This window comes from Oncorhynchus tshawytscha, linkage group LG18 (assembly GCF_018296145.1).
Source record: "Oncorhynchus tshawytscha isolate Ot180627B linkage group LG18, Otsh_v2.0, whole genome shotgun sequence".
Taxonomy (NCBI): Eukaryota; Metazoa; Chordata; class Actinopteri; order Salmoniformes; family Salmonidae; genus Oncorhynchus; species Oncorhynchus tshawytscha.
Window position 1 is genome coordinate 19,216,114 of NC_056446.1, and position 26,675 is coordinate 19,242,788.

The 26,675-nt window shown below is 42.2% G+C and overlaps 1 protein-coding gene and 1 long non-coding RNA gene across 3 annotated transcripts in view; both read right to left on the minus strand.

Annotated features, from left to right (window-relative positions):
• Positions 1-26,675, minus strand: part of LOC112261909 (calcipressin-2-like) — a 126,456-nt gene that overhangs the window by 67,251 nt on the left and 32,530 nt on the right. The gene's annotated exons all lie outside the window — the stretch shown is intronic.
• On the minus strand, positions 681-3,291 carry LOC112261911. Its single transcript, XR_002955245.2, has 3 exons — positions 2,502-3,291; positions 976-1,093; positions 681-857 (listed from the first exon to the last, which is right to left on the minus strand). It is a non-coding gene; the product is annotated as an uncharacterized LOC112261911 (long non-coding RNA).

Here is a 26,675-nt window from a genome sequence, read left to right on the forward strand (position 1 = left end):
CCAGGTCATCTATAAGTCTTTGCTAGGTAAAGCTCCGCCTTATCTCAGCTCACTGGTCATGATAACAACACCCACCTGTAAGTCACGCTCCAGCAGGTATATCTCACTGATCATCCCCAAAGCCAACACCTACTTTGGCCGCCTTTCTTTACAGTTCTCTGCTGCCAATGACTGGAACGAATTGCAAAAATTGCTGAAGCTGGAGACTTATATTTCCCTCACTAACTTTAAACATCAGCTATACGAGCAGCTAACCGATCGCTGCAGCTGTACATAGCCCATCTGTAAATAGCCCATCCAATCTACCTACCTAAACCCCTATATTGTTTTTATTTACTTTTCTGTTCTTTTGCACACCAGTATTTCTACTTGCACATCATCATCATCTGTACATCTATTACTCCAGTGTTGATTTGCTAAATTGTAAATACTTGCTACTATGGCCTATTTATTGCCTACCTCCTCACGCCATTTGCACACACTGTATATATACTTTATTTTTTTCTATTGTGTTATTGACTGTATGCTTGTTTATTCCATGTGTAACTCTGTGTTGTTGTTTGTGTCGCACTGTTTTGCTTTATCTTGGCCAGGTCGCAGTTGTAAATGAGAACTTGTTCTCAACTAGCCTACCTGGTTAAATAAAGGTAAAATAAAAAAATTAAAAAATCAGGTTAAAGTAGTTTTATTAGTTTTATTAGGCAGATAAACAAGGATACAAGGTAGTCTCTGTTGGCCAGAGACCCTGGGACAGCTCTCCGGTACTCCATGATGCCAAAAATCACTTCATGTAGGCGGGTAGCGGACAGCTCCAGCACCTCTCCCCTTTCTTCAAAGGACAGCTCTTGCAAGTTAGCCTTTAATGATAAGATAAAAAGCTACATGAAATTACAGAATGCAGCAAAATGATGTGTTATATGATTATAATGTTGAGAAACGGGTAAACAGTACCACAGGTGAAAGATTTTTACTAACCATCTCGGCCAGCCTCTCTTCTTACAGTCGGGCAGCCCTTTCATGGTCTTCCTGTCCAATTCTTTCAGCAGCCATGCCTGTGCCCCTGGATGATATGAGGCTCTTCAAAACTGGAATCCTACACAGAAAACATGTACACACCCCTTAATAGGATTGTATTGTACTGTTCACTACATGCTCTTTTATGAATAACCAATAAAGATTTTCATGCAGAAGAGTTGAGTGTAATACTACTAACGTAAACTCACTCACTTTTGTACATCGCCTTGGCCCGTACAATTGACCTTATTTTTGCACCCAAAAAACGTAATACTTCCAGATCAACTGTAATATCAATACCAATGTAAAGCACAATTTCTCCTCTTTCCAACAGAATTAATGACGAGACTGTCATGATGCCCATCTCTGCATGATTCAAGAAGGCAATGAGCTCCGTCGGGTCTTTAAAAAAATATCGGGTGGGGAGCGAAGGCTACGAAGTGATCTTGAAAGGGGGAAATATGTTGTTTGAAGAAACAGGTTTTTTCACCCGATTTGTCCAACTAATCAACTTTAAAATGTAAATAAAACTTAAAGAGTTTATGTAATGTCTCATCACATACCTGTTCGAAGGTTTGTGTCGAATTTGAAGAGGGGTTTAGGGCTGCGCTAACATTAGCCTCACAAGTCAACTGCAGCTGTTCCGGCTTTTGAGTGTCATGACGGCTCGCAGTAATGACGTGCAAAAAAATGCAATTGGAACTCTAGTCATGAAATATTTGTTTAATATTAGCATTAATGATATTAATTTAGACAAAAATCATGAATAATTAAGTTCTTACAAGTGTATATGGTTAAGCATGATTTTAATCTGCGAGAGAAGGGCTACCCCTGGTGGAAAGAGTCTGTATGGCACAAAATGAGTTGAAAATACGCGCGCAGTATGTTATGTAGTGACACGTCACAATGTAACGTACAGCGTCAGAGGGGTCAGTTTGTTCATCTTTTCTCCAATACTGTTAGTCCATTACCATGTCAATCAACGCTGAATCGAAACGTAGTTCACACCCCGGATTTTTGATGCCAACACATTCACTACAGTCCCATTCGTTTTCATTGCAGCCTCGTTTGAATGTCGCGGTTACGCACATTTGTACGGAATGGGGTGAGTTAACGCTACAATCCATACACATCTTCACAGCCATAGCTCTCGAGAATCAAGGGGCCATCACAGTAATGTTATTAGCTAGCTATCTAGCTAGCTAGTATAGGAGTCAGAGAAGGGCAAAGGACTTGCCAAAGCCAAGGTTATTTTCCATAAACGCAGAGCTCTGAGTCAAAATGTATTATTTTACAGTGCTTTTTTACGCAAGTGTGATAACTAATGTACTCAAGCTATCGTGATATTGCTATCTTGTACCAGGCAGTGAAATTCACGGTAGCTATTATCAACCATGTAGCTAGCTAAGTTAGCTAGTTACCTTGACATGGCTAATGTTAGTGGCTGACAATGTGAATATTATAACATGTGTAACATTGTTTTGTACCTGTTCAGAAGACATTGTTGCTCAAATCTTCAATCTTGTCCGTAACTGTTATCGAATCTGCATCCAGTCTCAAATTCACCGAATCTGTTGGGTTGTCACTAGTTACCACAGCCACAAAGTCAAAATTGGTCAATTATCTTCAATCTAGCTACACTGGTTTTCCACTAAATCAGTGGTTCCCAAACATTTTATAGTCCCGTACCCCTTCAAACATTCAACCTCCAGCTGCGTACCCCCGTAAGAGAGAGAACAATGGCTAAACCTGGTCTTAACTTCCAATGCTCCATCCCCCTGCCCATCCCCCCTCCACGCCACTCCGCCAACCACCAGGACCACCCGGCATCAGAACATTCCAGGCATTCCCGTGATTGGCAGATAGAAGGTTGATTGGCATGTCAGACTCTGCGAACACTGGGTACTGGTAAGTACAACACAACCAACTAATAGCCTAACACATAACACATAGCTAGCTGTCTGTGCGGGTCGCTAGACAACGATAAATTTATTAAACATAAGAATAAGTGTGAGTTCGTGGGAAGTGACAAAGAGCTCTTATAGGACCAGGGCACAAATAATAATATAATAATAATCAATAATTTTGCTCTTTAGTTAGCCATCTTACATATAAAACATTTGTTAATCAAAATTGTGAATAACTCACCACAGGTTAATGAGAAGGGTGTTCTTGAAAGAATGCACACAGAACTCTACAATATCGGGTTGTATTGGAGAGAGTCTCAGTCTTAAATCATTTTCCACACACAGTCTGTGCTTGTATTTAGTTTTCATGCTAGTGAGGGCCGAGAATCCAATCTCACAACGTGGTTGCAAAGGGCATCAGTCTTAACAGCGCGATTGCGCGATTTGCCAAGGCAAGAAACTCTGAGTGCAGCCCTATCCAGAAATCTGGCAGTGGCTTCTGATTAAATTACATTTTCACAGAACCGCTTGTTGCAATTTCGATGAGGCTCTCTTGTTCAGATATCGGTAAGTGGACTGAGGCAGGGCATGAAAGGGTAACAAATCCAGTTGATTGTGTCATCTGTTTCGGGAAAGTACCTGTGTAATTGCGCACCCAACTCACTCAGGTGCTTTGCTATATCACATTTGGCATTGTCCGTAAGCTTGGGTTCATTTGCACACAAAAAACTCATACATTGATGGAAAGACCTGTGTGTTATCCTTGTTAATGCAGACAGAAAAGAGCTCCAACTTCTTAATCATAGACTCAATTTTGTCCCGCACATTGACTATAGTTGCGGAGAGTCTCTATAACACTTCTTAGGGCTGTAATCCCGTTAACGGGATTGATATGACAACAGCCAGTGAAAGTGCAGAGCGCCAAATTCAAACAACAGAAATCTCATAATTAAAATTCCTCAAACATACATGTATCTTATATCATTTAAAGGTAATCTTGTTGTTAATCCCACCAAAGTGTCCGATTTCAAATAGGCTTTACAGCGAAAGCACCACAAACGATTATGTTAGGTCACCGTCAAGTCACAGAAAAATTCAGCCATTTTTCCAGCCAAAGAGAGGAGTCACAAAAAGCACAAATAGAGATAAAATGAATCACTAACCTTTGATGATCTTCATCAGATGACACTCATGTTTGTTCGATAAAGTGCATATCTATATAAAAAAATCTCAGTATACATTGGCGTGTTATGTTCATTACTTCCAAAAACATCCGGTGATATTGCAGAGAGACACATCATTTTACAGAAATACTCATTATAAATGTCGATGAAAATAGAATTGTTAGACATGGAAATATAGATACACTTCTCCTGCAACCGCTGTGTCAGATTTCAAAAAGCGCTACGGAAAAAGCAAAACATGCAATAATCTGAGAACGGTGCTCAGAAAACACATAGAGATATCTGCCATGTTGGAGTCAACAGAAATCAGAAATAACATTAGAAATATTCACTTCACAGGAATCTCAGTTCCACATTAAATGTTTGATTTGTTCTATAATGTCCATCATTTATGTCCAAAGAGCTACTTTTGTTAGCACGTTTGGTAAACAAATCCAAAGTCATGAAGCGCATTCCCTAGTTGGAGACGAAATGTCAAAAAGTTCCATAACTGTTCGTAGAAACATGTCAAATGATGTATGGAATCAATCTTTAGGATGTTTTTAACATAAAACATCAATAATATTCCAACCAGAGAATTCCTTTGTATTCAGAAAAGCAAAGGAACGCAGCTACCTCTCATGTGGAATGCGTGTGACTGCTGGCAGACCTCTGACTCATTCCTCTCTCATTCGGTCCCACTTCACAGTAGAATCCTCAAACAAGTTTCTAAAGACGGTTGACATCTAGTGGAAGTCTTATGAAGTGCAACATAACCAATATCCCACTTATCCCACTGTGTATTCAATAGGGGCTGGGTTGAAAATTGACCAACCTCAGATTTCCCACTTCCTGGTTGGATTTTTTCTCAGGTTTTTGCCTGCCATATGAGTTATGTTATACTCACAGACACCATTCAAACAGTTTTAGAAACGTCAGAGTGTTTTCTATCCAATACTAATAATAATATGCATATATTAGCAACTGGGACTGAGGAGCCGGCAGTTTACTCTGGGCACCTTTTCATCCAAGCTACTCAATACTGCCCCAGCAGCCATAAGAAGTTAGTCCTAGATTCAGATCATTCAGGCGAGAAAAGACATCACCCAGATAGGCCAGTCGTGTGAGAAACTCGTCATCATGCAAGCGGTCAGACAATGAAAATTATGGTCAGTAATGAAAACTTTAAACTCGTCTCTCAATAAAAAAAAAACGTGTCAATACTTTGCCCCTTGATAACCAGCACAGTATGTTGTAAAAGCAGTAAATGGTCACTGCCAATATCATTGCATAATCCAGAAAATACACAAGAGTTCAGGGGCCTTGCTTTAAAGAAGATAACCATTTTCACTGTAGTGTCCAAAACGTCTTTCAAGCTGTCAGGCATTTCCCTTGGCAGCAAAAGCCTCTCGGTGGATGCTGCAGTGTACCCAAGTGGCGTTTGGGAGCAACTGCTTGCACACACGTTACCGCTCCGCTATGTCTCCCTGTCATGGCTTTTACGCCATTAGTACAGATATCAACACATCTTGACCACCAAAGTCCATTTGATATCACAAAGCTGGCCAGTACTTTAAAAATATCCTCCCACGTTGCCCTGGTTTCCAGTGGTTTGCAGAAGAGGATGTCTTCCTTAATTGACCCTCCATAAACGTAACAGACATATACCAGGTGCTGTGCCAGGCCCACCAGGTCTGTTGACTCATCCAGCTGTAACGCATAGAATTCTCTGGCTTGTATGCGAAGCAGTAATTGTTTCAAAACATCTCCTGCCATGTCCCTGATGCGTCGTGAAACAGTTTTGTTTGATGAAGACATTGTCTGTATCGTTTTTTTCCTTTCCCCCCAGCATTGTCCCAGCCATATCCGCAGCAGCAGGAAGAATTAAGTCCTCCACAATAGTATTGGGGCTTGCCTGTCCTAGCCACTCGGTAGCTCACCATATACATATATATATAATTTTAGCTCCTTTTTAATGGAATCTGTTGCTTTTATTCATGTCTTACTACTCGAAAGTCGTCTTAATTCTCACCCAAAATACTCCCGTGGCTTATTTTTCAAATTGTCATGTTTTGTTTCTAAATGTCTGCGCAAGAGTGAAGGTTTCCCGCGAGTGAGTAACGATTAATGTGATTGGATGTTAATTATTTGACTAGGCTACCTGTATTTGACATTCTGTTGTTATTTCGCTGAACACTAGATGGTTTAATTTTATTTTTTGGCAGTGAAACGAGGCTACTCAGGCAAAGAAAAAAAAACGAACCCAAATGTTTATCCCCATTGGAAAATATTAATGTACTGTTTAAAAATGTGAGAAAAAAAAGTGGAATCACATTTTTATTTAGCGTGCCCTCTGGGGAATAGAATAACGAGGGCGATGTTTGGGTTACTAAGCAAACACACACATACACAGGCATGCACATACACATGAACACACACGCACACACACACACACACACACACACACACACACACACACACACACAACACACACACACTCAGGGGCATGGAGGCAATAATGTGAATGTTTGAACACGCTGAACTTTCTCTGACATGTTCCCTAGTCTGGAGATTAATAAATGATTAGACGTTAGTGAAACTGCATACGTTGTGTGTCCGTGTATGTGGCATAAATGTTGGTGTGTGTGTGTCTGCTGCCTCCCGACGTGGCAGGGCCTGGCGTGACATTGAGAGAGAGCTAACAGGATTACAATGCACTCGTCCAATCTGCATGGCACTACTAGGGAGATATATCTGGCATCGTGGAATCATCCTGCAGAGTGTTTATTTGTCTACTTCCACTAACAGGGAGTTTAATCTGGTCAGACCAGCCAGAAGACAAGTCATCACTTATGTTTATTTGCAGAGAGAGGGAGACAGAGAGAGAGTGCGAGAGGGAGAGAGAGAAGGAGAGAGTGAGAGAGAGAAAATGAGAGTGAAAGAGAAAGAGAGAGACCAACGAGGGCCTACAGCAGCACCTAGATATTCTGCACAGATTCTGTCAGACTTGGGCCCTGACAGTACATCTCAGTAAGACAAAAATAATGGTGTTCCAAAAAAGGTCCAGTCGCCAGGACCACAAATTCCATCTAGACCCCATTGCCCTAGAGCAAAAAACTATACATACTAGAGGTCGACCAATTATGATTTCTCACCACCGATACCGATTATTGGAGGACCAAAAAAAGCCGATATCGATGAAGCGTCCGATTTTTATATATTTATTTGTAATAATGACAATTACAACAATACTGAATGAACACTTATTTTAACGTAATATAATACATCAATAAAATCAATTTAGTCTCAAATAAATAATGAAACATGTTCAATTTGGTTTAAATAATGCAAAAACAAAGTGTTGGAGAAGAAAGTAAAAATGCAATATGTGCCATGTAAAAAAGCTAACGTTTAAGCTCCTTGCTCAGAACATGAGAACATATGAAAGCTGGTGGTTCCTTTTAACATGAGTCTTCAATATTCCCAGGTAAGAAGTTTTAGGCTGTAGTTATTATAGGACTATTTCTCTCTATACCATTTGTATTTCATATACCTTTGACAATTGGATGTTCTAATAGGTACTTTAGTATTGCCAGCCTAATCTCGGGAGTTGATAGGCTTGAAGTCATAAACAGCGCAATGCTTGATGCACAGCGAAGAGCTGCTGGCAAATGCAGGAAAGTGCTGTTTGAATTAATGCTCACGAGCCTGCTGCTGCCTACCACCGCTCAGTCAGACTGCTCTATCAAATCATAGACTTAATTATAATATAATGAAGCACAGAAATACGAGCCTTAGGTCATTAATATGGTCAAATCCGGAAACTATCATTTCGAAAAAACTAAACGTTTCTTCTTTCAGTGTAATACAGAACCGTTCCGTATTTTATCTAACGGGTGGCATCCATAAGTCTAAATATTGCTGTTACATTGCACAACCTTCAATGTTATTTCATAATTATGTAAGATTCTGGCAAATTAATTACGGTCTTTGTTATGAAGAAATGGTCTTCACACAGTTCGCAACGAGCCAGGCGGCCCAAACTGCTGCATATACCCTGACTCTGCTTGCACAGAACGCAAGAGAAGTGACACAATTTCCCTAGTTAATATAAATTTATGTTAGCAGGCAATATTAACTAAATATACAGGTTTAAAAATATATACTTGTGTATTGATTGCTTCCAATATATTGGCAGAATACCTGACCACTGTGACTGACCCAAACTTGAGGAAAGCTTTGACTATGTACAGACTCAGTGAGCAGAGCCTTGCTATTGAGAAAGGCCGCCATAGGCAGACCTGGCTCTCAAGAGAAGACAGGCTATGTGCACACTGCCCACAAAATGAGGTGGAAACTGAGGGCACTTCCTAACCTCCTGCCAAATGTATGACCATATTAGAGACACATATTTCCCTCAGATTACACAGATCCACAAAGAATTTGAAAAAAAAAACAAATTTGATAAACTCCCTTATCTACTGGGTGAAATACCACAGTGTGCCATCACAGCAGCACGATATGTTACCTGTTGCCACAAGAAAAGGGCAACCAGTGAAGAACAAACACCATTGTAAATACCACCTATATTTATGTTTATTTATTTTCCCTTTTGTACTTCAACTATTTGCACATCGTTACAACACTGCATAAAGACATAATATGACATTGGAAATGTCTTTATTCTTTTGGAACTTCGTTGAGTATGTTTACTGTTAATTTTTATTCATTTCACTTTTGTTTTTCATCCATTTCACTTGCTTTGGCAATGTCACCATATGTTTCCTATGCCAAAAATGCCCTTTAAAATGAGAGGATGGATTGAGATTGAGGAAAGAGAGCATTGTGTTCGATACTGTCTGTTCCCACTACCAGGGAGCAAAGTGATGGGAACGTATTGTCTCCTTCAGATCTCATTACACATGACAGACAGACAGACAGACAGACAGACAGACAGACAGACAGACAGACAGACAGACAGACAGACAGACAGACAGACAGACAGACAGACAGACAGACAGACAGACAGACAGACAGACAGACAGACAGACAGACAGACAGACAGACAGACAGACAGACAGGTTATTTCATAGTTTTGATGTCTTCACTATTATTCTACAATGTAGAAAATAGTAAAAATAAAGAAAAACCCTGGAATGCGTAGGCGTGTCTAAACTGTTGACTGATACTATATATATATATATATATATACATACACCAGTTACCCATCCCTGATCTACACTGATTGAAGTGGACTTAAGAAGTGACATCCATAAGGGATTACGAGCTTTCACCTGGATTCACCTGGTCAGTCTATGTCATGGAAAGAGCAGGTGTTCATAATGTTTTGTACACTCAGTGTATATCTCTATCTCTATTATGCGTGGGAATACCTTAGAACAGATTTCCAAACATTTAAATCACTTGAAACTGATTTGCTGGTGTTTCTTTTTTGGGTAATCCTGCTGTAAAGGATTGAATGTCTGTGAGAACAGAATAGATCAACCCAACCTGGTCACAGACAACATGAACAACAGGAATACGAGCGAATAACAAGCTCCTAGCTCTCCACGAGTTGTGTCACATTCATTACAGACTCAGTGAGACACAGCAAAGACTCTGACCTAAACTACAAGGTCCCACCACAAACACAGAGAGATTTACAAAGCCTCCACATTCATGCATCTTTATTAAAAGATAATCTGCTTTCTCTGAGCCTGGGCTTTCAGTGGTGTTAATGTTTTTAAATTGCTTCCAATATATTTCTGAAAGCAGTTCCTCCGTCAAGTTATATTTGGGTATCTTTAATACCAACAGATCCCAGTTAAGTATTCTGGTATTAGTGAATATATCTCGATGGTTGTAGGTGGATGGAGGAGTGAAACCAGTGACGTACTTATTAAGTAAAGTACTTGGAAGGTTAAGGTGGGATGTCTGTATTTCCAGATGGAACAGCGGTATACAAATAAATGAGTTAGGATAAAACTTCTTTTTTTGAGAAACTTCACAAAACGGATTGATTTATCGAGCCGGCAGAAAGCTTTTGGATAAAAAGACAAAATCATTTGCTTGGGGTTATCAAGACTCGTAAAGCATTTGCTTGGGGTTATCAAGACTCGTAAAGCATTTGCTTGGGGTTATCAAGACTCGTAAAGCATTTGCTTGGGGTTATCAAGACTCGTAAAGCATTTGCTTGGGGTTATCAAGACTCGTAAAGCATTTGCTTGGGTTATCAAGACTCGTAAAGCATTTGTGCAACGTGGAAACATAAACTGGAAAATATCGAACAGAGGCTGCTGCCTCGCGGTTAAGAGCATTTGGCCAGTAACGGAAAGGTTGCTGGTTTGAATCCCCATGCCAGCAAGGTGGAAAATCTGACGTTCTGCCCTTGAGCAAGGCACTTAAACCCTAACAACAGCTGCTCCCCGTGCGCCGATGATGTGGATGTCGATTAAGGCAGCCCCCACACCTCTCTGATTCAGAAGGGTTGGGTTAAATGCGGGAACACATATTTCAGTTGAATCCATTCAGTTGTGCAACTGACTAGGTATCCCCGCTCCCTAAATCAAGTAGTCTGGCTGACACCATCTCTCACTGTCCTACTGCGTCGTGTCAGCCAGGCTATCAAGGCATGAAGGTAAGAAACACATCTTCAACTTTTGCCCAAATTGTCCATTGAAACCAATGCATGACTTTTAAACTTTCATGACTTACGTGCAAATTAAGAAATCATGCTTATATGCAGAACTTTTCCACAGTAGAACTGTGAGGATTCTCTCTCTCTCCCAATCTGTCTCTACAGAACAGGCAGAGAAACCATCCATCAGAAAGGAGACAGGAAGGAAATGCTAAATGTAATTCTGCCAGCCCACCCACCCACGCAGTCTCTCTTGACACCTATATCCAAATGTTACAATCAAGGTGGTGCTATCATCTTAGCTTGATGCTAATGGTGGATCTTGATTTCCCTTGTTTGGATGTTCCAGAAAAAGTGGAGCGCTTTTAAATGACTCTGAATCAATTATATGATTTTGACCAAATTACACTAACCAAAAAGTACTCGATTTGTGGAACGACCCTCATAATTACTACACTAGTAATACATTGTACTAACATTATTCTGGGGACTGTTAGTAGATACAGAGACAAATGTTGTAGGCTTATGAAATCATGCTCCTCCGTCATTCTTTCTACCTGTATACAGCTGATCAACACTGCACCCTTATAGCCAAATTACTTGAATAGTGATGCTTATTTTCAGGTCCAGTGAGAACAGTGAGGGGATGTTTCCTGTCAAACTGCATCTCTCACCCTGGATTTTCCTTGGCTTGTTTTAGGCCATTGTAATCTCTCGTGGATAGACTACTGTAGTATCTGATGCAATGAAGCAATATTTTTGTTCTGGGTGTCTGAGATTAAGGCTATTGTTAAAGGAGGAAGTGGGCTTGTGTTCTAATAGAACAAAACGTGAAACTATACATCGGACAGTCACTCTGACAAATTTATATTTATAAAACAGATGTTTTATTGAGTCAATGACACCAATCACACACACTTTGTTGTGACCTTGGTACAGCAACTTTGTCAAGAGATTGGAAACCTCTTGGTGTCATGACTAAGATACTAGACTGTGTGTGTGTAAACATACGTTTACACAAATGTAGAAAAGAATGTTGCATTTGCATACACCTGCAAACACATTATATTAAACTACAGTTGCAGTTACTTGAGTAACTTTGTTTGAGCCTCTATTGGAAATGTGAAATTAACTGATTACCTTCGCTTACAGGTTTACCTGATGTACTTTGATAGTTTCTTTATGGATTTTCAGGGCTTGTGTCACTTGTGGAGGATTGTTGGATTGATTGATGAATTGATTGATGAATTGATTGATGAATTGATTGTGAGGTTAAAGTTTACAGTAGGATTGTTCGGCTCTGATCCATCTGCTTTGTCCTTTCCATCTGCATTCTAAAACAGTTTATAATGAACATAATGACTGGCATAAAACCTGCTCCCATCCACATCATAGCTCCTACTCCTACTACAAAGTTCCGGGCAAGTGCTATGGCCAGTGCTGCTCCTCCCACTACCACTGCAGCACCGGTTACCCCTAGCTACACCTAATGCAATGTTCTTCATCAACTCTTCTCTGATCTTTCTCTGTGCTTCCTCGTATATCAAATTGGTGCAGTGTTCTTCTCCATTCATTCTCACCGTGTTCTGGATCTTCTCTAGCATCTCTTCTCTGTGGCCTGAGAGTGCTCCTCCCTGTCGTCATGAATGAGAGAGTGATATCTGCCTCTACAGCTGTTGAGCGGTGTCTGAAGCTCCTCACTCTCCTCCAGAAGCTCCTTCAATGATGTTTCTCTAAGGTGATCGGCACAAGTGGATAGTGTCATAGTGTAGAGTGAAGCCTTCCTTCCAAAGTTCTTCTGGATCCACTGCATCCCTGTCCTCCTTCGTGTCCCTCTTCCTTAGTTTAATCACCAGTAGGAACACGTGGGGGCAAGGGACTGACATCACCAGTGCCGACTACAGGCATAAGCATCATAAGCGGTCGCTTAGGGCCCCAGGCTGCTTTATTTTTAAAAAATAATTAAAATAATAATATGTGGAACTCAGTCAGTGTCTCTGGATAATAATTGCTTTATTTGCGTCATGCTACTTTCTTAATAGGCCTATTGTTTGTTCTCTCTCTCATAAAGCTGTGATTGAGAATATGTTATAGCCCATGCCGAGGCCTATAGACTCTGACTTTCATTCTTGTTATTTTGAAAGCGCCACAACTCCTTCTTAGGCTATTAGAATATTTGAGAAATAGGCTACTGTTCATAACTGTCACGCCCTGATCTGTTTCACCTGATCTCCACCCCCCTCCAGGTGTTGCCCAATTCCTCCATTATCCCCTGGGTACTTATACCGGTGTTCTCTGTTTGTCTGTTGCCAGTTCGTCTTATTTGTCAATTCAACCAGGGTTTTGCTCAGCTTCTGGTTTTGACACTTGCCTGTCTGGACTCTGAGCCCGCCTGCCTACCCACTCTGCCTGCTCATGACCCTGAGACTGCCTGCCTGCCTGTACCGTTGCCTCTACTCTGGATTTCCGACCTCTGCCTGACCTGAACCTGAGCCTGCCTGCATCTTGGCCCCACTACTCTGGATTATCGACCCCTGCCTGCCTTAACCTGTCGTTTGCCTGCCCCTGTTGCTGTAATAAATATTGTTACTTCAACAGTCTGCACTTGGTCTTACCAGAAACGTTATAATAACTTTAACTTGTCTTAAAGCTTATATGCTAGACCAGTAGGAGGATAGGTTATTGGCCATTTGTTTTTCAACCTCGCATGGGCCATTTTTCCTGCCCGCACTGATCATTTTTTTCTTAATAAGCTTAAACTAGATTTTTCTATAGGTTATTGATATTGTCTTTGATATTCTCTGTCATTATTCGTCCCCTGGCTACCTTACATTTTTAAGCTATTCAAATAACTTTTTCAGATGGAACTCCGTTAGATGAATTCATTGTTTGATCGGGAGAAAGCCATGCATAAAACGATGAAAGCGTAGTCTTGCCCAAAGTCATGGAGAGAGAGAAGGGAATATAGCCTATGTTTAAAAAAACTGATAGACACAAAATAGTTAATAAGGAGTGTCCGTTATGAAAAGAAATGAATAGGCTATAAGGCCCTTGAATCTGTTGAGAGAGAGAGAAACAATATTTTCTGACTGGACATTTTGCGCTGCTTTGGTGGAATTCTCCACTCGGTCTAGCTACATTCCTCTCTGGTATTCTGAAGCATATTTATTGCTATAGCAAATATGAGTAGGCAAATGACCCAGTAATGTCATTCCTGTGCTGCCTGCTGTGCGCTGCCCGACATTCTTTACTGTGCAGCAGCAGTCAAGTTCAAATAGGCTACACCAGCGTCTGTCACATTACAATGTCATCACCATTGACGATGGCTGTCAATCATCGTTGACAGACGATGCTATCGTAAAAATCGCCCAACCCTAGTTGTGCATCAGCAGTTTTTCTCTTATGTCTCACTGATATGTCAGTCACTGACATTCACTCAATTAGCCGTCAGCTAACAATTTTTAGATTGGTAAGTTAGTCCATTGATTTTGTTAGTCACTCACTCAGATATCATTAACATGGCATAAGTTATTATTATTGTTGTCCCCTGGTGTCAAAGCAGAACAAGACAGCAGGTTCAGTTTCCAAAGACGCTAAAGAGAAACTATAATGTATTTGATCATAACTTAACAAAAGTCATTGGGAGAGCACACATTAGGAGAGCAGTAATGACTATACAGACACACATATGGTCAGTCAATACTGGACAGTTGGGGAATAAAGAGCATCACTGTTCTCCCTCCATTGCTCAGACTGAGTGACTCCGACGACATGTCCATTCCTACATGCACAGCCACACATCACTCGACCACACATCAACTGGTGGTACGAGGGAGGCAGAGAGTGGCACAGCTAAAAGGTGATGCCCGTGCTAATGAGGGGCGGCCAACCACCCACAGTGCCCCCTTGTACTGCACCTGTTGTTGGCAGGGAGAGTCTGTGTGTGTGTGGGTGTGTACGTGTATGTCAAATCAAATCAAATTTTATTTGTCACATACACATGATTAGCAGATGTTAATGCGAGTGTAGCGAAATGCTTGTGCTTCTAGTTCCGACAATGCAGTAATAACCAACAAGTAATCCAACTAACAATTCCAAAACTACTGTCTTATACACACAAGTGTAAGGGGATAAAGAATATGTACATAAAGATATATGAATGAGTGATGGTACAGAGCGGCATAGGCAAGATACAGTAGATGGTATCGAGTACAGTATATACATATGAGATGAGTATGTAAACAATGTGGCATAGTTAAAGTGGCTAGTGATACATGTATTACATAAAGATGCAGTAGATTATATAGAGTACAGTATATACGTATACATATGAGATGAATAATGTAGGGTATGTAAACATTATATTAGGTAGCATTGTTTAAAGTGGCTAGTGATATATTTTACATCATTTCCCATCAATTCCCATTATTAAAGTGGCTGGAGTTGAGTCAGTGTGTTGGCAGCAGCCACTCAATGTTAGTGGTGGCTGTTTAACAGTCTGATGGCCTTGAGATAGAAGCTGTTTTTCAGTCTCTCTGCCCCAGCTTTGATGCACCTGTACTGACCTCGCCTTCTGGATGATAGCGGGGTGAACAGGCAGTGGCTCGGTGGTTGTTGTCCTTGATGATCTTTATGGCCTTCCTGTAACATCGCGTGGTGTAGGTGTCCTGGAGGGCAGGTAGTTTGCCCCCGGTGATGCGTTGTGCAGACCTCACTACTCTGGAGAGCCTTACGGTTGTGGGCGGAGCAGTTGCCGTACCAGGCGGTGATACAGCCTGCCAGGATGCTCTCGATTGTGCATCTGTAGAAGTTTGTGAGTGCTTTTGGTGACAAGCCGAATTTCTTCAGCCTCCTGAGGTTGAAGAGGCGCTGCTGCGCCTTCTTCACGATGCTGTCTGTGTGGGTGGATCAATTCAGTTTGTCTGTGGTGTGTATGCCGAGGAACTTAAAACTTGCTACCCTCTCCACTACTGTTCCATCAATGTGGATAGGGGGGTGTTCCCTCTGCTGTTTCCTGAAGTCCACAATCATCTCCTTAGTTTTGTTGACGTTATTTTTCTGACACCACACTCCGAGGGCCCTCACCTCCTCCCTGTAGGCCGTCTCGTCGTTGTTGGTAATCAAGCCTACCACTGTTGAGTCGTCCGCAAACTTGATGATTGAGTTGGAGGCGTGCGTGGCCACGCAGTCGTGGGTGAACAGGGAGTACAGGAGAGGGCTCAGAACGCACCCTTGTGGGGCCCCAGTGTTGAGGATCAGCGGGGTGGAGATGTTGTTGCCTACCCTCACCACCTGGGGGCGGCCCATCAGGAAGTCCAGTACCCAGTTGCACAGGGCGGAGTCAAGACCCAGGGTCTCGAGCTTGAAGACGAGCTTGGAGGGTACTATGGTGTTAAATGCCGAGCTGTAGTCGATAAACAGAACGGGTGATCAGAATTCAGGTGATTGTGATCTGGGGAGAGAGCTGCGTTCAGGGGATCTATGTGTTTGAGAGTGTGAGCTGGAGAGTGAGCTGCGTTCAGGGGATCTACGTGTTTGAGAGTGTGAGCTGGAGAGTGAGCTGCGTTCAGGGGATCTACGTGTTTGAGAGTGTGAGCTGGAGAGTGAGCTGCGTTCAGGGGATCTACGTGTTTGAGAGTGGGAGTTGGAAGCAGATGTTACACACAATCTTAGCTAGCAGTCATCATCATGAATCAAGTCAACAATCTACTGGCAAATCCTTTGTAATCCTTGTCATATGAAGATAAATAATGAAGAGAAATTATAGATAAAACGTATCCATGCTCATCGGCCATTGGACATAAACATTACACAACAAGTTGGATATAGCAAATTCAACGAGTGGTTTGGAAGGAATCAGTGATAGTGGCTGTGTGATCCCAAATCTGGTATTAAGGGTCTCTTTTCCAAGTTTAAAATGATAAACATTCAACATTGGCCATGCTGTCAATGAAGCGTGATTTGTGCCGCACTCAAAACAACTGTTAACTTGACTTCAGTGAGTTCAAGATAACTGGGAAGTGGGGAATGAATGAGCTCCGACTGGGAAAATAAGTTTTCAACGGTCATTTGGTCTATTTACCCCTCTTAATTTCGCCTACTATTCTGACTGTTCAACTGTAGCTAATAACCTGTTCTAGATAAATGTAATCATTGAATATTGTAAGAGTTTTAAACAAATAGTTATATTGACTAAGGTACGTCCTAGAGCGCTCATTAATGTCTTAATCGAAATTACAGATTGCCTCTTATCCGCTTGTCGTCCCCTTATGCCATAGTTTGTACAACTCAATTTGTCATTAGAAACCACATTTGTTTAAGCAAATGAGGCTGAATGAACTGTTTCGCTGCCAGACAAGGCTCCGCTGATAGCCAGGTGTAGCAGTGGTATGATGTTGGGACTGCTGTTGGGACAGTTTTATGTAGGCCCTAACAGTTTGTGGGCACAGTTTGTCACCGTTACAGTGTATCCCACTTTATAGTGCATCCCACTTTTTATTTATTTTACCCCACCAAGATGTACATGCTAAAATCTCCACGGGTAAGCATGTAAACCCTCAGACGCGGTGCTCGCACACTCATTCCACCCCACTCAAAAATCACACAACTGCCCATCGCAGACCCGGCCAGCTGGGTTCTGTGGAGGGGGGGGGTGGGAAGTGGACGGACACACACACACACACACAGATGGACAGTTAGTCTAACATTAACTGGTGTCAACAGTGTACAGTGATGTTTTTAACATACCGTAAGCTCACTCCACGGCTAACTTGTGGAGCTATCAAATTAGATATTTTTCGATGGCTCAAACGGTCAGTACATTGTCAAGAAGGGCAGGCACACTCACAAGCAAGGCAGTGTGGGGTCACTTGCTGTATAGCGAGTTTAGAAGGGGTGAGTCTAACAGAGTTAGGAATTGACTGTAATCTCAATCCACAGTTAGCTTGAAATTCCACCAATGGCACTATTGAATTCGATACTTTTCGATAGCTCAAGAAGTTTGTACGTTGTTAAGGAGGACAGTCACGTGTGCTAGCAAGGCAGGGGTCATGAGTTCGAGCCTCGTTGTGAGCTGAATCATGAGGAAGCGGTAGTTTGCTAAATTGGCAACGTGACTTTTGTTACACAGGCTATTTTTGGGGGTGGGTTTATCTTTCAAACGTACCAATACAAATCAAATCAAATCAAATCAAAATCAAATACTAAGCTCATTATATATTTTTTTAGATGTGGTGAATTGTTAGGGTTACAGAATTCTGGCTACTTCCCCAAATTCCTAGATTTTCCTGAAATCCTATTTGGAAGATTTCTATAATCAGGATGGACTAAGCAGGAAATCTGGAATCTTCTGACAAGGAATTCCGGAAAACCTGGTTATGTTGCGAAAGTGACCGGAAATTTGCTAAAATATTAATTGTACACCTGAAGGAGTTGCAAAGCTCCACAGTGGAGATCGGAGTATCTGCCCATAGGACCACTTTAAGCTGTACACTCCACACAGCTGGGCTTTACGGAAGAATGGCCAGAAAAAAAGCCATTGCTTAAAGAAAAAAATAAGCAACCACATTTGGTGTTTGCCAAAAGGCATGTGGGGACTCCCCAAAAATATGGAAGAAGGTGCTCTGGTTAGATGAGACTAAAATTGAGCTTTTTGGCCATCAATTAAAACACTATGTCTGGCGCATACACGACACCTCTCATCACCCCGAGAATACCATCCCATCATGGTGTGGGGATGTTTTTCCATCGCCAGGGACTGGGAAACTGGTCAGAATTGAAGGAATGATGGAATGGCGTTAATACAGGGTTATTCTTGAGGGAAACCTGTTTCAGTCTTCCAGAGATTTGAGACCCGGGCGGAGGTTCACCTTCCAGCAGGAAAATGACCCTAAGCATTTTGCTAAAGCAACACTCGAGTGGTTTAAGGGGAAACATTTAAATGTATTGGAATGACCTAGTCCAAGCCTAGAAATCAATCCAATTGAGAATCTGTGGTATGACTTAAAGATTACTGTACACCAGCGGAACCCATGCAACTTGAAGGAGCTGGAGCAGTTTTGCCTTGAAGAATGGGCAAAAATCCCTGTGGCTAGATGTGACAATCATATAGAGACATACCCCAAGAGACTTGCAACTGTAATTGCTACAAAAGGTGGCTCTACAAAGTATTGGCTTTGGGGGGGTGAATAGTTGTGTATGCTCAAGTTTTCTGTTTTTTCAGTATCTGAAATTTGGCATTACGCCCAGACATTGTTTTGAGAACGAAAGATATCTCAGTTTCAAGGTCTCAGCTTGGAGAGAAAAAGACTCGCAAGGTAGTGGTTGGTCACATGAATGAAGCAAATGTTAATTAATTATGAATGATGAATAAGATAAATCATGCAAATATCAATTGTCTGTGTATATAAGGGAAGTAACGGGATTGCCCTGTTAGAGCTCCTGACAAAACATTCACTATGTTGCATTAAGTTTGTTGGAACCTCTCCAGTGCCCTGACAATAAACAATGATTAATTTAAGATTGACTTCGAGTGTCCCTGTGTAAGAATTTCCACAACAGCGTCCTCAGAGCATGTGCAGACCATCTAGCTGGAGTGTTCACGGACATATTCAATCTCTCCCTATCCCAGTCTGCTGTTCCCACTTGCGTCAAGATGTCCACCATTGTTCCTGTACCCACAAAAATGAAGGGTAACTGAACTAAATGCCTATCGCCCTGTAGTACTCACTTCTGTCATCATGAAGTGCTTTGAGAGGCTAGTTAAGAATCATATCACCTCCACCTTACCTGACACCCTAGACCCACCCCAATTTGCATAATGCCCCAATAGATGCAAAGACGGTGTAATCGCCATCGCATTGCAGACTGCACTATCACATCTGGACAAGAGGAATACCTATGTAAGAATGCTGTTCATTGACTATAGCTCAGCCTTCAACACCATAGTATCCTCCAAGCTCATCATTAAGCTTCAGGCCCTGGGTCTGAACCCCGCCCTGTGCAACTGGGTCCTGGACTTCCTGACGGGCCACCCCAGGTGGTGAAGGTAGGAAACAACACCTCCACTACGCTGATCCTCAACACAGGGGCCCCACAAGGGTGTGTGCTCAGCCCCCTCCTGCGCTCTCTGTTCACCCATGACTGCATTGCCACGCATGCCTCCAACTCAATCATCAAGTTTGCAGATGACACAACAGTAGTAGGCCTGATTACCAACAATGACGAGACCGCCTACAGGGGGAGGTGAGGGCCCTGGCGAAGTGGTGCCAGAAAAATATCTCCCTCAACAAAACGAAGGAGCTGATCGTGGACTTCAGGAGACAGCAGAGGGAGCACGCCACCCATCCACATCGACTGGATCGCAGTGGAGAAGGTGAAAAGCTTTACGTTTCTCGGCTGGGACCAAGAGACTGAAAAACAGCTTCTATCTCAAGGTCAACAGACTGTTAGATAGCCATCACTAGCCAGCTACCACCCAGTTACTCAACTCTGCACCTTAGAGGCTGCTGCCCTGTGTACATAGACATGGAATCACTGGTGACTTTTATAATGGAACACAATTGACTTTAATAATGTTTACATACTGTTTTACTAATTTCATATGTATATACTGTATTCTACTGTATTTTAGTCAATGCCATATTTATATATTTCTTAATTCCATTCTTTTACTTTTAGATGTGTGTGTATTGTTGTGAATTGTTAGATATTACTGCACTGTTGGAGCAAGGAACACAAGCATTTCGCTACACCCGCAATAACATCTGCTAAATATGTGTATGTGACCAATACAATTTGCTTTGATTAAAGCAGACTAAAAAAATGCTAATAGGCCTATCGGTACCATGACTTGGATGGGATTTGTGCCACAAATGCATTTGGAAACAGTGCCAAGGGAAACATGGATTGCTGTCAAACCTTGTCCATAGACTGCTTACAGGTTGCGTAGTGTTGTAATTTGGGTGAACTATACCTTTAACGGCATACAATGTCTAGACGTTTGCACTGTCCTCATATTTATGCAGGCCTTTGATGCATTCCCCACAAGCAAGTGTGCAGAATCCCTCCATTCTGAGGGCTATTTCCGTCTCCAGGTCTCAGTTCACTGTTCAGAAGCTAAATATACCCTGATACCTGCACCCTTATCTTACCCTGGACTAACCTACAGAGAACCTGAGTCATACTGTCACACACTCCCAGGGCCTGTCTGCCTGACTGTACACTATACATGACCTGATGTGATGCTACATGGATGAATGGCATGAGGGACTACATTATAACATGTCTTATGTCCTCTGACAAGATGCCACTTTTTATCAGATAATTATCTTCCAAACCCAAACCAACTTGAGCATGCATACCCTGTGGTAAGATGTTAGCAAGGGAGATTTCCATCAAAATAAAAGCAATTGTTGATTTACTCTGAGAAGCTCTTTCTCTGCTTTCTTTCACTAACCCACAACCCTAACCCTACCAGGCTTATCAGCAGTGTAGTCCAGCTCAATAGTATGTTTGGCCTGGTCAGGTTATACAGGTACCAGGGGCTGAGGGTGTATGTGAGGGTGAATAATGGGCCTGTGCACTTTGTGTCTATACAATGAGCCCTCAGAGAGACATTGCTGCCCCACTCCACACAATAACACACTCCTCAGACAGCCAATTAGACACTAAATGCCTTTCGTCCTCATTCTGAGGACGTGTGTTTGTGTGTGTCGGAGGCCTGGCACAATGCAGCGAGGTCAGAGAGACTGACATTCATAATTCCTCATCTGGTTCAGTCTTAAAATGCAATTAACCTTGGCTGTCTGGGGCCAATTCACCAATCAGAGACCAGAGCCAGGGGGCCCTGCGCTCTCTCTCTCTCTGTGTCTTTCTCTGTGTCTCTCTGTCTCTCAATTCAATTCAATTCAAGGGCTTTATTGGCATGGGAAACACGTGTTAACATTGCCAAAGCAAGTGAGGTAGATAATATATAAAGTGAATATATAAAGTGCAATAAACAATAAAAATTAACAGTAAACATTACACATACAGAAGTTTCAAAACAATAAAGACATTACAAATGTCATATTATATATATATACAGTGTTTAAACAATGTACAAATGGTAAAGGACACAAGATAAAATAAATAAGCATAAATATGGGTTGTATTTACAATGGTGTGTGTTCTTCACTGGTTGCCCTTTTCTCGTGGCAACAGGTCACAAATCTTGCTGCTGTGATGGCACACTGTGGAATTTCACCCAGTAGATATGGGAGTTTTTCAAAATTGGATTTGTTTTCGAATTCTTTGTGGATCTGTGTAATCTGAGGGAAATATGTATCTCTAATATGGTCATACATTGAGCAGGAGGTTAGGAAGTGCAGCTCAGTTTCCACCTCATTTTGTGGGCAGTGAGCACATAGCCTGTCTTCTCTTGAGAGCCATGTCTGCCTACGGCGGCCTTTCTCAATAGCAAGGCTATGCTCACTGAGTCTGTACATAGTCAAAGCTTTCCTTAATTTTGGTCAGTCACAGTGGTCAGGTATTCTGCCGCTGTGTACTCTCTGTGTAGGGCCAAATAGCATTCTAGTTTGCTCTGTTTTTTTTGTTAATTCTTTCCAATGTGTCAAGTAATTATCTCTGTGTCTCTCTCTCTCTGTATTTCTCTGTCTCTCTGTCTTTCTCTGTGTCTCTCTCTTTCTCTGTCTCTCTGTGTCTCTCTCTGTGTGTGTGTCTCTCTCTCTCTGTGTCTCTCTCTGTGTGTCTCTCTCTCTCTCTGTCTTTCTGTTCTTTCTGTTCACCCACGACTCCCTGTTCATTTCTCTGTGTCTCTCTGTGTCTCTCTCATCAAGTTTCTCTCACTCAGTGGTCTTTTACCAACAACGTCGGCCTCTGTCTCCTCTGTGTGTCTAACCTCACACTGTCTCTCTCTAAGGAGATGATTGTGGACTTCTGTCTCCACATCGATGGAACAGTAGTGGAGAGGGTAGCTTTAAGTTCTGTCTCTCATCACAGACAAACTGAATTGTCCACTCACACAGACAGCATCGTGAGGAAGGCTCTGTGCGTCTCTTCAACCTCAGTCTTTCTCTTGTCACCAAAAGCACTGTGATGCACTCTCATCCTGGCTGTCTTTCACCGCCTGTCTCTCTGCCCTCAACCGTCTCTCTCTGAGGGTGACTCTCACTCTCTCACCGTCTTTCTGCCCTCCAGTCTCTCTGTGCTGGAAGGCCATAAAGATCATCAAGGACATCAACCACCCGTGCCACTGCCTGTTCACCCCGCTGTCATCCAGAAGGCTCAGTACAGGTGTCATCTCTGGGACCGTCTTCTATCTCAAGGCCATCAGACTGTTAAACAGCCACCACTAACATTGAGTGGCTACTCTCTCTTGACACTGACTCTACTCCACTTTAATCTTTTTTATGTATTCACAGACCAATGTGGGGGATTTCAATGTGTTATATAATGTTACTTACCCTACATTGTTCATCTCATATGTGTGTACTCTCTATCATCTGCATCTGTGTAATCATGTTTCACTGCCACTTTAACTATTTGGTTTACTTTATCTCATATGTATATACTGTACAGACCATCTATGTATCTTTAATGCTGTGTGTACCATCACTCATTCATATATCCTTATGTACATATTCTTTCCCCTTACTGTGTCTAGTTTTTTGTGTTAGTTAGTTACTTGCTCTTATTACTGCATTGTCGGAACTAGAAGCACAAGCATTTGTGTCTTAACATCTGCTAACCATGTGTATGTGACAAATAAAATTTGATTTGATTTGATTTGATTTCTCTGTGTCTCTCTGTGTGTCTCTCTCTGTATTTCTCTGTGTCTCTCTGTGTGTCTCTCTGTGTGTCTCTCTCTCTGTCTTTCTCTGTGTCTCTCTCTCTCTCTGTTCTCTTTCTGTCTTTCTGTGTATTCTCTGACTCTCTCTGGGGGTCTTTCAATGTGTGTGTGTCTCTCTCTCTCTGTCTTTCTCTGTCTCTCTGTCTCTCTCTGTCTCTCTCTGTGTGTCTCTCTCTGTCTCTCTGTGTGTCTCTCTGTCTCTCTGTCTTTCTCTGTCTCTCTGTCTCTCTGTCTCTCTGTCTCTCTGTCTTTCTCTGTCTCTCTCTGTGTGTCTCTCTCTGTCTCTCTGTGTGTCTCTCTCTCTCTCTGTCTTTCTCTGTCTCTCTCTGTGTGTCTCTCTCTGTGTCTCTCTGTCTCTCTCTGTGTGTCTCTCTGTGTGTCTCTCTCTGTTTCTCTCTGTGTGTCTCTCTCTTTCACTGCTTTCTTTTCTTCTTTTATGTATTCACAGACCAATGTGGGGGGATCTTTCAATGTGTGTGTGTCTCTCTCTCTCTGTCTTTCTCTGTCTCTCTGTCTCTCTCTGTCTCTCTCTGTGTGTCTCTCTCTGTCTCTCTGTGTGTCTCTCTGTCTCTCTCTCTGTGTCTCTCTGTCTCTCTCTGTGTCTCTCTCTTTCACTGCTTTCTTTTCTTCTTTTATGTATTCACAGACCAATGTGGGGGATCTTTCAATAAACAAACTAGAGTAACTTATATTAGGTGGGGAGAGTGGGCGGTCTATATAGTAAACAAATTATAGAGAAACATATACATAAGATAGGTATTGCTTGCGTCAAAGAAATACTCACTGAAAACAAACGACTCAACGGAAGAGACCTTTAAACAGGAAGCAGTCATAGCAGTGGCCAGTTAAAGGGCATAGTAGGGTAGAGTTAAAACAAACTGGCACTCTGCTACTCTACGGCTAATAAATGTCTCTCCTCTACCACAAAGCACAGAGGGCAGGTCACAGACAGAGCATAACACTACAGTACTTCCTGGTTACACACACAGGCAGGCACACAGTAAATCAAGGATAGTTGAAATAACAGTGTTAAATACAGTCGAGTTACATTGACTCTACTGGGAGTTATCTTAACCCTCAAGAGAGTGATACGCTCCCTGGAGTTAGTCTTGATAACTGGAGCTGATTCTGACGGAGTACTTTTATCACCATTAACCGTAACCAGAGACAGGGAGTTAAGTCTATGGAGTTATCCACAGATGTGGGAGGGGCTGCATTGTCATATTTCCCAGCATGCTCTGTTGCAGGTAGATTTTTAAAAATAGTTTGTTTCAATATCTGTGTTTTCGCATGTACATTGACTGTTTTTGATCGTATGTTACACAAATATAAGAAACATACAATATCTTAACTAATCCAATCTGTAAGTGGTTGGAGATAGACCGTGAGATAGAGGTTCCAGTTTACATGGTGTAGGTAGTCTTCCTTTCATATACTCTCTTTCCTACTCTGACAGGCATTTTAAATGCAAATTGTAAGTGATGTAAAAGTGCTGGCTAACTTCCTGCAAACCACCATAATGTGATATATTAAGAAATATTCAAATAAGGCTATATACCCTTAAAACTCAAAGGAAGTTAACTAAAATATAAATGTACTCTACTGTAGTTGATTGTTAATTCAAAACAACACAGAGAAGTGAGAAATGGCAAGGGAGTTCAATAAATATGGCAGTTGGGGTTACATTTATGTCACTTTCTAAGTGTTGGATATTTACTCTATTTAGTGTCATTTTCACTCCAACAAGATTAACACCCTCCTGAGTGGCGCAGTGGTCAAAGGCACTGCAGTGCTAGCTGTGCCACTAGAGATTCTGGGTTTGAGTCCAGGCTCCGTCGCAGCCGGCTGCGACCAGGAGACCCATGGGGCGGCGCACAATTGGCCCAGCGTCGTTCGGGTTAGGGGAGGGTTTGGCCAGCAGGGAAGTCCTTGTCCCATCGCACACTAGCGACTCCTGTGGCGGGCCGGGCGCATTGCATGCTGACATGGTCACCAGGTGTATGGTGTTTCCTCCGACACATTGGTGTGGCTGGCTTCCGGGTTACTGTACATCCAGCCCCCCCACACATACTCCCTCCTCCCTGCATTCAGTTGACAGGCAGTTGATTCTTAGCTGTAATGGATGACATGCCTCCTCCCTCTCTCCCCCCAACATTCAGCAATTTATAGATTTTCCACTTGGGACAAAGCCGGGGGCCTGAAGCAGGATGTTGCAATGTTCCCCCTCATTGTGACGACTGACTGAGCACTCACTGAGCAACAACACAGCCACCCACAACACAGCACTCACCCAGCTAGAGTCTAGACTCATCAAACAACAAACACAACTGGAATTCAGTCAAATCTCTGCTGCAGAATTTCCCTAATAGCTCTTTCCACCAAGTTCCAATCAAATCACAGAATGATTTGGAGTTACTACTGTAAAACCATACAACGAGCTCCAAGTTAGACACCCATTACAGGTAGAGGCTCCCAGTTTTCAGCACAACTACATTATGTAAGCACCGGGTGTTGTTTGTACATTGCCTGAACATAGCTGAGGTGAGTTCAATAGAATTCAGGCCCTAGTCTAGTTCCCAGCCAGATCATACTCTAAAACACAGTGCATCTCCCCGTGCAGCCCTGCTTTCTATGTTTTCCCATGTCTCTCTGTCTCTATGGGAGGTCTCAGAGAGTTTCCATTAGACTCTACTGAAGAACATATATTATCAACATGACTAAATGGCATGGCATTAGGGCTGGCCCACACAGGATATTTGTCATTCCTTACAATGTGCAGAGATTGTTATCCGAACGGTTCTATAAAACCCGCGGCTGAAATGTTCTTCAGGAGGAAACCGTTTTGATTGCAAAACATTTTGATTCCGGTCTACATGACGATGAAGCCTACATGATGACAGCATCCAAGCTGTGTTTGTCTCTGTGTAGTTGTGAAGTGTGTTTGAGGTAATCAGCCATTTACTGTAAGAGCTACTCAGGTGACCAGTGAACCATGCTAGCGCTGTTTCAAACAAGCCTGCCACCTAGTGTTCAAGCTCAGAATGCATTCCAGACTTCTTGAAAAAATGCCATGGCTCCATGAGACACAGTACTACAATGTTGCA